We start from the raw sequence: 12,615 nt of genomic DNA on the forward strand, positions 1-12,615 counted from the left end.
GCCCTTTTAGAGTAAGACTGTTCAGAACTCTTTGTACGAAGTTCACTTGCACTTTGGTCACCTCCTTGCAGGCTCTGAGAGAATATTGGCTAGTGGAGATAGGGGAAAGACCCATCTTTGACAATCTCTCCTTCATTTTTAGTGTCCATATAACTGGGTTCATGGTCATTGTCAGTCAAAGCACTGGTACAGAACTTCTCTACCAACACTCCTGCCAAACATGCCCTGCCTATCTATAATGTAAGAGTTGTCCCTTGCTTATAGAATGCTTGGAGGGGCATAGGAAACCCCCCTCTCACCCAAATGAACCCTTACACACACACACACACACACACACACACACACACACACACACACACACACTCATAATGTCCGCTGAAATCTCATTATTTATAGCAATTGTGGCCCAGTAGATAAGACACTGGGCTGGGAATCAAGATCTAAATTCAAATATGGTTTTGGATACTTTCTACCTGTGTGATACTGGACAAGTTTCTCATCTTCAGTTTCCTAAACTGTAAAACAGGGATAACAAGTACTACTCAAGGTTGTCAGGATCAAATGAAATAATACATATAATACACTTAGCACAGTGCCTATCACATAGGAAAAATTAAATAAATGTTGTCTATTATCAGTGGAATTACAGATTTCTAGCTGCAAGGGATCTTAGAGATCACCTAGTTTAACTCTTTACATTTTACAAATGGGGAAAATGAGATTCCAAGGGCCTGAATGACTTGTCCACAGTGAGTGATTTAAAATCCATAGCATAATTTCAAAAGTAAAAAGGAAGCAAGGCAAGGCACTACATTTGGAAGTGGAGGAATTAGGTTCAAATTCTAGCTGCGCAACTTGCTAGGGGTAACTAAGGTACCAGAGTGCATAGAGATCTGGCTCTGGAGTCAGGAAGACTCCATTTCCAGAGTTTAAATCCAATCTCAAATACTTACTAGCTATATTACACTAATTTGCCTCAGTTTCCTCACCTGTAATATAATCTGAAGAAGGAAATAGCATACTACTCCAGTATCTCTACCAAGAGAATCCCAAACATGTCCTTCATTTGCCTCAACTTCCTCACCTGAAAATGAACTGGAGAAGGAAATGGCAAACCCTTCTAGTATCTCTGTCAAGAGAATCCCAAATATGGTCATGGAGAGTGGACCTGACTGAACAAGACAACTTACATGCCAGACATATTTAGGCAAATCATTAATCCTTCTAGATGGAGGTATCTGAAACTTTTTCAATTCACAACCCTTTTTCACCCAAGAAATTCTTATATGACCCTGGGTGTAGTGATATGTAAAATAGGTGTACAAATCACACATCTACTGATAATAAATCGTAACTTTGCAAACCCCACATTCAGTTAAGAGATCTCATATGGGATCACAAATTATAGTTTAAGAAGCTGGGTTCTGGAACTCAGTTTCCTAGTCTGTCAATGAGGAACTCTCTAAGCTTGCCAGTCAATTCTAAATCTCAAGTTTGAGAGTTCTGGACTAGGTGATCAGAAGTTATCCTTTCCAGGCCTAAGTCCATTAAGAAGATGAATAAATAAGAAAATAATTCTCATGGTTCTTTTAAGTTTATGAAGCATTTTTCTTACAACATAACTCTAAGACAGCAAAGCCAAGTATTATTATCCCAATTTTACAGATGATGAAACTAAGGCCAAAAAAGAAGTCCAGTCCTCAGCCAAGATCCATGATTAGTAGATGAAAAATGTAGATTTAAATCCCAGTTTTCTGATATTTCTGATACATCATGCCAACCTCGCTGAGAACAAATGATTTCAAAAGTTCCTTCCTGCTCTAAATTCTCTGAGAAAAATACTAAAGAAACTATATGGCAAGACTAGTTTCCCCAGCAAGAGCCAGGCAAACTCCAGCTTGCTCTGCTTCTTTGAAAGGACTGATCAGATGACCTCCTGTTGGATATTCTCGTCACAAGGAGCAATGCTAAGAAAGTGATTTCATCAGGGACACATGAACCTGGTCCTATGGTCATGTGGCTGGGTCAGGACAGAGGCCCCTCCCTATGATATATCTGATCAGGCAGGAATAAAACAGGGAACCAGCCTCAGCTCTCACAGTATCTTCTCTCTGGAGTCATGCATTCTAGTTGCCTCTTCTCCCTTCTGCTGCTCCTGGTCATTGGAACTTTGGTGTCTGAGTCCTCAAAAGGTTTGTCAAGACTGTGGGCACAGGAGAAGGCAGACCTGGATCATGTGGAAATGGGAAGGAATATTGAGAAGTCACCCGAACCTGAGGGGAGCTGGCAGGGAATCTCCTGCCCCCTCACCTTCTCTCCAGTCACAAAGTACAGAATGGAGGTGCAGGGAGATGTGATGTCTTTATTGGTGATTGAAAATATTAACTGAATTTTGCTGTCTTGGTCTCTAAACTGTGAATAGCTAGAGCCACACAAAGTAGAGAAGTTTTAGAGATCTAATAGCATTTTAATTCATCACTTTCAGAGTAAGAGTTTGCAAAAGGGAAGTTCTCTTAGGCAGATCTCTTCCTGATGCAGGAAAGGTAGAGATTTTATACACAAATCATGGAATATGGATTACAATATAATCATTTTCAGGGTCTGAGTGATTTCCCATGACAAGCCCAGGAATACAGGATAATATGAGTATTCTCCAGCCCTGCGGGAACAGTTTTTAAGTGATTGTTTCAAATCACAGAGGACATTGCTTGGTGGGAAGACAAGATCAAAGTTCTGTGATAGGAACAGGTTCTACAAACTTTGATTCACTTTATTTACTATACACAGGAGAGTGTTGTCAAAAAGTGATTGATCATTTCAAGCCGCTTGTAAGAATGACTCCCAGGCCAGAAAAGGCAGATATTTAATTTATCATGCATTCTAGTTGCCTAGAGATATTTAAATTATTAGTATATGTAGTAGCCATATCATCTTGATAATTATTAAAATCATAATAAAATCTAAGCAGGTTACTTTAGGTTATTATATTTATTACCTGACTATATTTTTACTGTTACCCTAAACTGCCTTTTAACTCTGAGTCTTTTCAGAATAGGTCACTGAGTCCTTGAGGCTTATGACCTAACTGCCCTTGCTGTGGAACATCTGTCTCCTCAGACTCCACCCTCAAGCTGCACTTTGGTGCTCCTATGGGAGGCAACTGGCATTGGGTAAGGGGTTAAAAATTGACAGCTGGAAGTAACAATCTGAATGTGGGCATTTCTTTCCCTTAAATCACAACTCCTTTTAAAGAGAAACCTCATCCACATCAGCTACCCAGTAAAGACCATGCCATGAAGAGCCACCACTCTTCCAAGATGCATTCTTCACATAAGAACCGTGAGATCAGGAGCCATTCAACCAGCGATGCTTCAATCCAGGACCATTCTTCATTCAAGAGCTATTTATCCAAAAGCTTAATTTCTTGAAAATCAGGTATTTGCTCTCATGTGCTATTTTATACCTAATCCCACTTCCATGTCCTAACAAATGCCAAAAGCATTCGGGCTGCCCTGGGTGAAAGAAGGGCTGTCATGGGGAGTATGGAGAGAATCCACACTCAAAGATCTATTCTCCAAGGAGAAGATGAGGAAAGAACAAAAAGAAAGGTGGAAGAAGACTGGAAAGGGTATGGGTTAGGAGGGCTGGGTGAAGAGACCTCTCTTTGAAACAATGAGCAACAACAGTGATAACAACTGACAATAGTAACATTTGAGATGTTTTTTATGTTTATTTTTTTTTATTTATTATTTATTGTATTGTAAGGGAGGCTTTAAGGTATATTGGAAGAAGCCCTTGGTTGGGGAATAGGAGGTCTGAACTCTCATCTTTAGGCACTGCAATGCAGTGAGAAAAGCTATAGATTTGGAATTGGTAAAGCGATGTTCAATCTTGGCTTTGCGCTTGCTGCCTATATTCTTGGACAACCACTTCTCTTCTCTCAGCCTCAGTTTTCTCTTTTGTAAAATAAGAGGGTTGAACTACATGGTTTCTACAGTCTTTTTGAAAGCTAAATCTTTAATTGTATGATCCTGCCATTCACAAGCTATATGAGCTTGGTATTGCTTTCTGATCTCATTGCTTAATTGAACAAACATTTGTTAAATCTATATGGCCCTAGAAGAACTAAAAACAACTGGAAGATTTCACTGGGAGGCAGATTTGGGTTTTATATAGAAAATAACATGTTATACTTTAACATATTTAACATGTATTGGTCTACCTGCCATCTGGGGGAGGGAGGCGGGGGGAAGGAGGGGAAAAATTGGAACAGAAGGTTTTGCAAGGGTCAATGCTGAAAAATTACCCATGCATATGTTTTGTAAATAAAAAACTATAATAATTTTTTAAAAGAAAATTACGTTGTAAGGGGGGCTTTGGGAGGAAGAGAGGCAATCAAACTTAAGTGACTTGCCAAGGTCACCCAGAGAGTTTTAATAGACATCTGTGTGAAAATAAGTTGAATGGGCTGCCTTGGCAGGTAGTGAGTTCCCTATGAATGAAGATGTTTGAAAAAAGACTGGATTATTCCTTCTCAGGGACTCTGTACAGACTTCAAGCAGGAAATGGATTAGATTAACTCCAAGATTTCTTTCAATTGTACAATCCTATAATTCTGATTTCCTTTAAGCTTTCACAATAACTTGTGAACTACACAACAATAAGAATTTTTATTGTTCTCCTTATTATAGAGAAATTGAGGCTCAGTAAGACTGAATGACTTGATCAGAGTCACATAGCAAAAACATCATATTCTGACTCCTGGCTCAGTATTTTCAGAGCACTGAGATTGGAGTCAAGGAGGACCTGAGTTCAAATCCCACTTCAGTCTCTAATTGTGCCTCAGCAAATCATTTAATTTCTATCTCAGGTTCCTCAACTATAAAATAACTATAAAATCTCATTACTTCCCAGAGTTGTAATGAGAATCAAATAAGATAATATTTGTAAAGTGCTTAGCCCTTAGGAGGTACTTGTTAAATGCTCTTATCCTTCCCTTCCTTCTCTTTTCCCTTTCTTTTCCTTTCTTTTTTCCTTTCCTTTTTGTCTTCTCCTTCCCCTTCCTTACTTTCTACTGGGTAGCAGCCTCTCTAGGAAAAGGTTAAGCCCTTGAAATTGGGCAGAGGACAAAGTGGACAACTCTATGGGCATTTGTGTATGTGGGAGGTGCTTTCTATAGCAGAACACAATGGTCTGGCCCCCAGCACCCTGTCCTTAGACTAACCTTCTTGTCTCTCCTCAGATTAAATTTTCATGTGAAAGCCATGGAGTGCTAGAGCTGAAGCATCATCCTTCCCTCAAGTTCCTGCACTGGGATTTCTCCTTTGGACCTCTGGTGGAGGAGCGGAGGAGAGATTATCTCCCTTCTTAGGATCTTTTCTTCCAACAACCATTAAAGATATAGCATCTCTCTACATTTCTGTTCTGTATTTTGTAACTAGGAAGAGGGTAGAAAGGAGAGAGAGGAAATCCCAGAGTAATCCCCATAAGCTTTTCTTGGGAGTGATTTGAGATGAAGGAAGAAAGGTTCATGGGGAGTGGCACATTAGCTCTTTCCCCTTCCCCAACCTTAAAAGAGGGAGTTTGATAAGGTAGAATGAGCACTGGCCTAGGAATTAGATGAACTGGGTTCAAATCTTTGCTTTGACTTTAAAGGGCATTATTATTATAGACAGGATTTGGATTCAAAGTTCAATATTAATCCCCCAAGCTATGTCTTCCAATTATTGTGACCAAATCTTGCCTTTTTCTTAGAACCAGGAACAAGGTCTTTCCCACAAGTTTCTACCAATTTCCAGTCAAATCTCCAGTTACTTCTCTTGTGAGCCCTTTCCTAGAATACCTTATTCCCCAGCATTCTTTCCTAGCTCTCTTATAGAGAGAAAGCAGCCCTGAGGGACCCCAAACTCCCCTTTTACAATCATCCCCAGTCCTTCACAGCAAAGTCACCTCATCTTTTAGCAGATGGTTTTTGAAAGGTGTAGAGAACATCACTCTCCCAAACCTCTCTTACACGGATAGCTAAAATTCTCTGTGAGCACTTACAGGGCCATAGGATTATATCTCTGGAGTTAGAAAAGTATCTTAGAGACCGTCTAAGTTCAATTGTCTCATTTGATTGATGAGGAAACTGAGGTCTAGGGAGATTAAATAATATATCCACAATCCTTTGAGTCAAACATTTCTTCTCCTGAATCCTTTGCCACAATGTAGATCCCAGGGAGTAGGAGACAGTTGTCATATTCATTCCTTTGACATAATGATGAAAATGAGTTCATGATAATAAAAATAGTTCCGTTAACATCAAAGGTTCTTAACCTGTGACTCCATGAAGTTGTTTTAAAATTTTTTTCAATAATTGCATTTTAACATAATTGGTTTTCTTTGAAATCTCATATCTTTTATGTATCTTAAAACTATCTTCCCAAAAGGAGTCTATGGGCTTCAGACTACCCAAGGGACCATGCATTAAGATGTCCTAGTTTAAAAAATTTCAGAGAGGTAAGATAAGTTGTCCTAGGTCTCACAGTTAGTAAGTAGAAGAGTAGAGAGAGAGTGAGAATGAATACAAAAAAAAGAGAGAAAATGCATAGAAAATAACCTTGAGCACACACTTCTCTGATTTTTACTATTTTTACTGAGGCTTCTGCTGCTTTTCCATTATAGTGGAAAAGTAGTTCTCAAATTAAGCTCCTCAGTTGGAGAATGGCTAAATAAGTTATGGTTTAGAAAGTAATGGAGTATTAATTGTTCTTTAAGAAATATTCAGCAGGATGATTTCAGAAAAGCCTGGAAGAACTTACATGAACTGATGCTAGTGAAGTGATCAGAACAAAGAGAACATTGTACCCAGTAACAATAAAAATATATGATGATCAACTGTGATGCACTTGGCTCTTTTCAAAAATGAGGTGAATCAAGGCAATTCCAGTAGACTTACAATGCAAAGTGCCATCCTCATCCAGAGAGAAAATTATGAAGACTGAATATGAAAATAAGGAAGGAAGGAAGGAAGGAAGGAAGGAAGGAAGGAAGGAAGGAAGGAAGGAAGGAAGGAAGGAAGGAAGGAAGGAAGGAAGGAAGGAAGGAAGGAGAGAGGAAAAGCTAAAAAAGAATAAGGAATAGAGGAAAGAGAAAAGGAAGGGAAGGAGAGAATGAAGAAAAGAAGACAGAAATAGAAATAAATAGAAAAAGATGGAAAGAAAGAAAAAAGAAAAAGCCATAGAAGCATCTTTTTTTAATGCAGAGTAGAAAAGGAAGGACAGAAAAAAGTACAGAGAAGCAAGCTGTCCATAATAAAGATCTACGGTTCATATACAATTCTCTTGTCTATTGTAATATGTATATAGAGAGGACTATTTTCTTGATGTTTGTTAAGTTCATAATAAAAATACATTTAAAAAGAAACTATATTTCTAGGACACCAAGAAGCTAAGATCCTTGTCAGTAATCATATAGATAATGTCAGAAATGGCACCTTAATAGGAGTCTTTCTGACTTGGATGTCAGTATTCATTATACTGAGTTGGCTGATTTTTAGTCCATCATTTATAGGATGCAAAGGGCTCACAAATGATATACATGACCAAATAAAGAACTGATGGAATCAGAATGCAGATCAAAGCATGTTTTTTTCTACTTTATTCATTCTTGTGGGCATTTTTCCTTTTGATCTACTTCTTTCACAACTGTAATGAATATGGAAATATGTTTTACATGATAGTATATGTATAAACTATATCAAACTGCTTGCAAGAGAGGATGGGAGTGGAGAGGAAAGGGGGAAACTTAGAACGCAAGATTTTATAAAAATGAATACTAAAAATCTTGACATCTAACTGGGGAGGGGAAATAAAATACTATTAAAATAAAATAAAATCTTTTGTAGAAAGATAGATTTAAAGTTGAAAAGGTTTTCTAACTATCATCTAATCCAATGATCTCATTTTTATAGGTGACAAATTAAGACATAGAGAAGGAATATGACTTGCTTAATGTTCCATAGAGGCAGAGCCAAGATGTGAACTCATTGCCTCAAGCTATAAATAGATGCACAAAGAATGAGAACAGCAAAGTGAACTACAGATTCTAATGCAAAGATGTTTGTCCTGCTAAATATACATTTTTGCTCTGCAATATTCTTTATTAAAAAGGAAGAGAAAATATCAAATATGTCAAAGGCGACGTAGAAAAAATCATGTATAATGAATTAAAGAAATCAGATCATGTAAAAAAATAATCTTTTGACTGGAAATGAATAAGGAGTTGAAACTCAAAATAAGGAGATAGTAATGAGTTAGCAGAGTGCTCTTTGCAACGGCCCTGTGAGGTGGGATTGTTACCCATTTTACAGATGAGGCTTAGAAAGCTAGGTGACTTGTTCATGGTGTGTCAGATCATAGAAAGCATCTGGGTAAATCCTCTCATATAAATGAGGAAATATCATAGATACAGAAGGATAGTCATAGAAGTGACAACTAATAAATGTCTGAGGTAAGCTGTGGACATTAAAGGCTCAATGCCAACTTGGGGAGCTCTCCACAAATGTGCTTCAGGGATTTGTCTTTAGTCCAAAAGTATTTAACATTTATATTAGTAACTTGGATGAAGGCATAGATGGCATCTTTAGAAAAGTCATTTATAAATGACACAAAGCTATGAGGAACAGACAACATGTTGGATAACAGTCAGGATGTTAAACAGTCACTTAACCCTGTCTGCCTCAGTTTCCTCATCTATAAAATGAGCTGAAGAAGGAAATGAACAACTACTCCAGTATCTTTGCCAAGAAAACCCCAAATGGGGTTATGAAGAGTAATACACAACTGAAAAACAACTAAACAAAAAGTGATATGGGCTGCTTTCGGAGGTGGTGAGTTCTGTCCTCTCTCATTGAAGGGCTTCAAACAAAGATTAGATCATAACTAGTGATGAAATTGTAGAAAGGATACACAGTTTGGAGTCATCTGTTCTGCAGATGTCCATCTCTCAGAACCTTAATTTGGAAGGGGAAAAAAGGAGATTCAGTTTCAATAAAGTTTGTAAGCTAATGGGCTTACATGGACTATGATCACCCTACTTGCCTGTACTTCTTGGAATCTCTGGTTCCTTAAGACTCAGATCAAGAGAAAATTCCTACATGAAAACTTTATTTATCCTCCCTCCCATCCCTGCCAAATCACTTTATATTTGTTTTACAGGTTTTGTATTTATATGTTGTCTCTCTCCATGAGTGAAGTTCTGTGGGGCAGGAATGATATCATTTTGTCTTTTTATCCTCATTGCTTAGAATTTTATGTGGCACATTGTAGGAACTTAATAAATGTTTGTGGTATTGAATCCAATTCAAGATTATGGAGCTAGCCCAGTCTTGGATGATGGTGACATCTAAATGTGACTATCTTTATGAGTTGCTGAGGGAAAGGGAAGAAGATATGGGTCATCGGTTTGAGGAGACTGATCAGCTTGGAGTCTAGGGTGTGTGGATGAACATCAGTGCTACATATGAGGTTGGAACTAGGGAAAAATACTGTGAGCCAGGAAATGAGAAGAGGAGAAGATCTTCAAAGATGGTAGATGACTAAGACAAAGAGCTAGAGACTGGATGTCATAGATGGATGGAGTGAATCTTAAAAGAGGAGGAGGGATTGTTGAATGGTGAAGCTCAAGCATGATTTGTCAGAGACAGTCAGCCCAGGGTAAAGGATCATGAAGCTTTATTGATTACCAGGGATACAGTGTTTTCTGGAAGGAATTAGGCTTTTATTAGTAGCAGAAAACAGAAAGAGAGGAGATTTAAATGTTCTAGGATGAAGAGGAACTTATCAATAATGTGATTGGAGTTCCAAATAATAGAATAGCGCAGCAAAGCAAGGGAGGCCTTACTCTCTTGCTGAGGGGCACGGGGATAGTGACATGGAGAAAATTCTCAATAGAAGAGTTACCCTAAAAGAAGATTACTTTGAATCATAGAGATAAGGAAATCAGGAGGTTCAATTCAATTCCATTAGCAATTATTAAACACCAGTCAGTGTGCCAGGTATTAGGGATTATTGGGATCCTCCTTGCCCTCAAGGAGCTTATAATCTACTAGGTTGTGAAGAAAAAAAAATGAAAAAAAAAATATATATATATAAATATATATATATATATAAAATTAATCTGCTTGGAATTTAAAGTTTTTCCCCATCATGGTCCAATCTGTCTTCCCAGGCTAATTATACATTACTCCACTTTCCCTCATGCATTCTGTGCTCCAGCCAACTGCCTCCTTACTCTTCCCCATATATGATACCTCATCTGCTGCCTCCATGTCTTTGCCTAGTCTATCACCAAAGCCTAGAATGATTTCCCAATTCTTTGAACCCTCAAGGCCCAGCTCAAATTCTGACTCCTTCAACAGGCCTTTCCTGAATTAGCATCACTTCCTATTTTTCCCAAAACCTATTTAAAAACTATGTTTTTGCTCTATAAACATAAGCATGTTATATCCATTCTACCCTTTCTCCATCTCACCCTCTCCACAAACTTCAGTAGAGGAAGAATATAATAAGTTCTTAATATAAATGCTTATTTTTATTTATTAAGTTGACAAGTATTTTTTAAATGTTTACTATGAGCCTCGCACTATGTTAAATACTTGGTGTAGAAAGAACAGCCTAAATATGTTTCCTGCCTTCATGGAGTCCATGTTATAATGGATGAGATATCAACAAATAAAAAGATAAATATAATGCATATAGAAGGTAAGAGCAGTTTGGTGGGACAGTAGATAAGAGTACCAGGTAGGATGAGTTCAAATTTACCTCAAACACTTGCTAGCTGTATGACCCTGGAAAAGTCACTTAATTGTTTATTAATTATTATTAAAATTAACTGTTTCTTTACCTGTAAAATAAGCTGGAAGAGAAAAATGTCAAACCATTTCAGTGTCTTTGCCAAGAAAACCTCCAAAAAAGGTCACAAAAACTGAACAACAATGAAAGGCAATCTCAGAAGGAAGGCACTAAAAGCGTATTGTGGGGAGAAAAAGGCCTCCTTCCTGCATGAAGGGGGATTTGAGTTTAAATCTGAAAGGAAGCCAGTAGACAGAATAATATTGCAGGCCTAGGCACAGGGGACAGCCAAAGCAAAGGCATGAAGGTGGGAAATAGAGCATCAGCAAGGTAGAGGAATCATAAAGTGGAGGGGACTTAGCATTAAAAAAAAAAAAAAAACTGGAAAAGTATGAAAGTTCCATGTTATGAAGATCGTAAAATGTCAAACAGAAAAGCTTCTTTTTGATCCTAGAGGTAATAGAGGGTAACTATAGTTTAGGAGGAACTAAGTGGAACAGTAGAGTGCCAGACCTGGAGTCAAGAAGACTCATTTTTCTGAGTTCAAATCCGGCCTCAGATACTTCCTAGCTGTGTGAGCCTGGGCAAGTCACTTAACCCTGCTTGCCACAGTTCCCTCTGAGTAATTTGGGGCAAGGTCATCAGAAACAAAATGTGCTTGTATCAAAGTGCATATCAGCATCCTTCTTAAGCTGTGATTTGCAGAACTGAATCCACTACTCCAAATGAGACCTGGCAAGGGCAGATGTGGATTTATCATTTTCCTGTTCCTGGAAACTATACTCGTCTTAATGCAACCCAAAAATCACATTAGCTTTTTTGGCTGCCATATCACACTGCTGACTCATCTTGAGCTTGCAGTCCACTAAACCACCCAAATCTTGAATCTGTTAAACTATAGCTAAGAATTCTAGAATCTGGGCTAAATTGAGGTGGAGGGTATGTATTCCAGACTGGGCCTGACCCAAGGTAGTCCCTTGGAAATTTATACCTGGTATTAGAACAAAACGAAACAGTGAATTCTACAGTGAAGGAGAAGAAACTTACTTAGCCATAGCATGGGAAATATATTCAGTGAGGACACAGTGAGCTGAGTCAGCTAGACACAGAGCCTCTGCCTCTGAGTAGCAGCCAGCTATCAGATACTCTTTAGAGTTCCTCATGGCTGTTATGCATTCAGGTAATAAGAAAGTAATGTTAATAGTCAAAATCTCTGATTCACTGGAGCCCTGCCTTAGGGCCGTTCCCATTGTTGGACTATCTTCTGGAACAAATCTTTTATGACTGCCTTTTCTCTTCCCCAGACCTCCTTCAGAGGAATAAAGGTACTTTGGTCTCCTAATTAGACCTAATTTGGTCTTATGCTTCTGCATGCTCTGCCTATTGTAAAGTGGACCTCTTGGGGGCTAACAGGACAAAGTGTCACCATCTACCTGGAAGTCAAATCTCAGGGGAGGACTTTAAACAATCTAATCTCATGCTTCCCTCAACAGATTTCCTTCCAACGGCCAGACTCTTATTCTTGGACTCACTCCTCAATGGCTTAGACTCCTTCTGTCTCCTTAGGTGTGCCTAGACCCTGAGCGAGTCACTTAACCATTTGCGTTAGTTTCTTCATCTGTAAAATGAGCTGGAGAAAAGTCGGACACTGCTGAAAATACTGAGCAACAATACTTTTTTACTCCATCTCAGATCAAAACTTTGATCCCACCTTCCCTCCACACATAATCCACTTTCTTATTCAGAAATTTGGAAATCTTATGATCTGATTATGATGTTT

At 38.3% G+C, this 12,615-nt stretch overlaps 1 long non-coding RNA gene across 1 annotated transcript; it reads left to right on the top strand.

Annotated features, from left to right (window-relative positions):
- The first annotated feature begins 2,063 nt into the window (after window positions 1-2,063).
- Window positions 2,064-5,414, top strand: LOC141555538 (uncharacterized). Its single transcript, XR_012486248.1, has 3 exons — window positions 2,064-2,192; window positions 3,253-3,435; window positions 5,243-5,414. It is a non-coding gene; the product is annotated as an uncharacterized LOC141555538 (long non-coding RNA).
- The last annotated feature ends 7,201 nt before the right edge of the window (window positions 5,415-12,615 follow it).

Source organism: Sminthopsis crassicaudata, chromosome 2, assembly GCF_048593235.1.
Source record: "Sminthopsis crassicaudata isolate SCR6 chromosome 2, ASM4859323v1, whole genome shotgun sequence".
NCBI classification, from domain to species: Eukaryota; Metazoa; Chordata; class Mammalia; order Dasyuromorphia; family Dasyuridae; genus Sminthopsis; species Sminthopsis crassicaudata.